This window comes from Canis lupus, chromosome 11, assembly GCF_003254725.2.
Source record: "Canis lupus dingo isolate Sandy chromosome 11, ASM325472v2, whole genome shotgun sequence".
Lineage (NCBI taxonomy): Eukaryota > Metazoa > Chordata > Mammalia > Carnivora > Canidae > Canis > Canis lupus.
In genome coordinates this window covers 69,326,803-69,330,579 of record NC_064253.1, presented here as the reverse complement: position 1 = coordinate 69,330,579, position 3,777 = coordinate 69,326,803, and the positions used below count along the sequence as shown (strand labels likewise).

Genomic DNA, 3,777 nt, shown 5'->3' with positions numbered 1-3,777 from the left:
AAACTCCGGGACACCTGCACCCCAATGTTTCTAGCAGCAATGGCCACAATAGTCAACTGTGGAAGGAGCCTCGGTGTCCATCGAAAGATGAATGGATAAAGAAGATGTGGTTTATGTATACAAGGGAATATTCCTCAGCCATTAGAAATGACAAATACCCACCATTTGCTTCAATGTGGATGGAACTGGAGGGTATTATGCTGAGTGAAATAAGTCAATCAGAGAAGGACAAACATTATATGGTCTCATTCATTTGGGGAATATAAATAATAGTGAAAGGGAATAGAAGGGAAGGGAGAAGAAGTGGGTGGGAAATATCAGAAAGGGAGACAGAACATAAAGACTCCTAACTCTGGGAAGCAAATTGGGGGTGGTGGAAGGGGAGGAGGGTGGGGGGGGGGTGAGTGGGTGACGGGCACTGAGGGGGGCACTTGACGGGATGAGCACTGGGTGTTGTTCTGTATGTTGGCCAATTGAATACCAATAAAAAATAAATGTATTATTAAAAAAATAAACCCCCCCAAAAAACAAAAAAAAAACCAAAAAACAAAAAAAAACAAAAAACCAAAACAAAAAGCGGTGTGATGTAGAAGAATTCAGGTTACCATGGAATAGAGCCATAGCCCCCAGATCTCAGAGGTGGCAAGGGCACTGGAGTTCTTCTAATGCCTTCCTTCTACTCCATAGCCACCCAGCGAGAAGGTTTCTCTGTCTCTGAATGGTCCTTTGATGGGACCTATTGCCTCTTTTCTAGTGTATCAACATTGTCTGACTCCTCCCCTCTCGGTCTAATGTTATTTGCAAGCATAGGCAGGGCTGTCATGGCTGAGAAGATGAGAATAGTGTGGGCCAAAATCCAATCTGTGTCTACTCCCCAGGCTGTGCGCCTGGGCTTGGCGAAATGTTTGTCTTTTCTTCTTTTCTTTTCTTTTCTTTTCTTTTCTTTTCTTTTCTTTTCTTTCTTTTCTTTTCTTTTCTTTTCTTTCTTTCTTTTCTTTCTTTTCTTTCTTTTCTTTTCTTGTCTTTTTTTCTTTTCTTTTCTTTTTTCTTTTCTTTTCTCTTTTCTTCTTTCTTTCTTTCTTTCTTTCTTTCTTTCTTTCTTTCTTTCGCTAAGGGAAAGCAATTTAAAAAAATTAACTTTCCTTGAAAAAAAAAGTGCCTTTAAAAAAATTCACCCAAAGCTACTGTGTATACACAATGGCAGTACTGATCTTGTACTTCTAAAACTTCTGAAAAGGGCCAGGTTCTGTGACAGCTTCACAATTCTATACCCTTCAGTTATATAAATGGACCCAAGTGCAAAAAAGAAGCTAAATTTTAAGTAAGGTCTATGAAACAGGTGCCATGCTGAACCTGTTTCACAAAGCATCTCATTTAACCCACACACTATCCCTTAAGAGTAAATTTTATTCTACTTTTACAAACAAGAAAACTGGAGTTCATAATACTACACAATTCTTACATCTAAAAGGCAGGAAAATCAGGACACCAGCTTGTGTTTATTCCATGTGGTTTCTTCGATTTGTTACAGATAGATCTTTGGGTCTTTCTGATTGTCAGATTCTCCGTGTTCAATTTCCCTTTCATCACTTTATTGGCACCCCCTTTCGTTAACTCCTTGTGTCTTGTTTTTTTTCATCAGTTCAACAGAATGTTCCACCCACCTTTGTCTTTTGGGGCACATAGAATGCTGTCCAACAATCCCAGCTCTGACAGTCCTAGAAAAGAACTTTGCGGTGTAACCATCTTTACAATTATAGAACCTATCCAGGTGCCAATCCCTTCCGGCTCTACATCTTGACTCTATCCTTCAATCCCTCTATACAACCTAAGATATTTTAACTACTGCTTGGTATAATTCTTTCCTCAATTCAAAAAAGCCCTCTTCTATCCCTCCCCTAGTATATGCTCCCAGGTTTATTCTACCCGATATTTATTTATGGCTTCATTTCTCTCCAGAAATCCATGTCGAATCCTATGAACAATCTTATTCTACATCTCTTTGGCAGACATGCACACAAATGGATCTACATGATGACATAGAAGCTTCTCCCACTTCCCCCCTTCGCCGGCCTCCAATGGACTCCTGCACATGTCTCTTCTTCCTTCAACTTGACTGTAAACGCCTTGATGGCAATGCTGTATACACAGAAGTCATGCAGTAAATATGTTCTGATTGGTTTGATTCTTTTGTTACTCTGTACTGTCAGCCTACTCTTTGCCTCCCCCTCTCCTGGTCACCTGGTTAAATAGGCTCTTGATAAATACTTACTGAATGAAATAATGAACCAGCACCAACTAAATATAAGGTGTTATTGTAATAATTGGCTGGGTCAGACAGATACTTAAATACCACGTGGAACTCTGTGGCAGCACTGGAATGCCACTGGATATATGGAGGTCTGGCAGGGAGCAAGCTGTGGTTGGATCTGGGCACAAGAGGGTGAGGGTGGGAGTGGGAAAAACTGAGCAGGAGTCATTATGTCTGGGATGAAATGGAAGGTCTGAGCAAGGAAGAAAGCAGCTGAACAGCAGACTGGCTCTTAGTATTGAAAAATCAGGTGTGAAAATTAACAGCATTAGTAACAACAAAGTGATAATATTAAAAGTAGACTATCCCATGATTCAAGGTTGATTCTTTTCCGAGGTTGCCACATCTTCATGCTAGATATGGAAACTAAGACTGCATTTTGGAAAAAACAAAATCATCAGGTATATTACATTCTAATTAATGATATATATACTGGAGTATTTGGGTGTCATATGGTGATGACCACAACTTAGTTTGAAATGACTCACAAATAGGATGGATTGATAGAAGGAGGGAAGTCTGGAGATGGCTAGACATGTGGTAAGACAAATATAGTAAAAAGGCAATTGTCAAATCAGATGTTGGGCATATATATGTTGACTATAAAACTGTTTGGACTTTTCTGTATGTTTGAAAATTTCACAATAAAATGTTTGGAGAAACTGCACCATGGAGCAATTGCTTCAGTTCCCTTAAAAATAATAATGTTGGATCCTACAATCATCAGAGCAAAATAAGTTCATTAGGTAGAATTTTCCATAGTGGTAATAATAAATCTCCGTATTTATACAGGGTTTTATAGTCCATCAAACACAAAGCATGATGCCAGAGAGAACAGACCCTGGAGCGGACTCACTGGTTTCTGATTGGCTAGCTGTGGGCAGGTCATTTAAGTTGTCTATCCCTTGGTGGCTTCATTTGTAAAATTTGTATACAAATTCTTCCCAGAGATGTTGCAAAGATTAAGTAAAGCAGTAAATTTAAAAAGTTTAGAAAGTGCTAGGAAACTAATAAGCTATATATTAATGCTAGCTATTATAATTGCAATACTAATAATTAGATCTTTCCATTTGCTCTTTGGAATAGGAATAGTTACTCTGCTTTACAGCTGAAGAAACTGAAGTTTAGAGAGATGCCTCTTGTCCAAGACCCTGGAGGTTAGTTCGTCAGAGGTGATCCTGACGAAGGATCAAGACTAAACTCAAGATTCTTTGCCTCTTCCAAAATATGCTTCTGCCTGTCTCCTGACTCTCATTCAAATGTTCAATCAGCTCCAAGATGTAAGAAATTCTAAGTGCCCAGCAGAGTGCTTGGCACCTGGTAGGCATTGTAAAAGTAGGCGAATGATACAAGTTCATTTGCAGTACTCACTATGTCTGTTACCCTGCTAAGCACTATATCGTATCTCAAAGTATCCTCATAGAAGCTCTAAGAGTTCCATTTTACTATACTACCCATACTTGCCA

At 39.1% G+C, this 3,777-nt stretch overlaps 1 long non-coding RNA gene across 1 annotated transcript; it reads left to right on the top strand.

The window, feature by feature from the left end:
• The first annotated feature begins 1,722 nt into the window (after positions 1–1,722).
• LOC112663041 (uncharacterized) lies at positions 1,723–2,185 on the top strand. The gene is made up of 2 exons (XR_003139012.1): positions 1,723–1,852; positions 1,960–2,185. It is a non-coding gene; the product is annotated as an uncharacterized LOC112663041 (long non-coding RNA).
• The last annotated feature ends 1,592 nt before the right edge of the window (positions 2,186–3,777 follow it).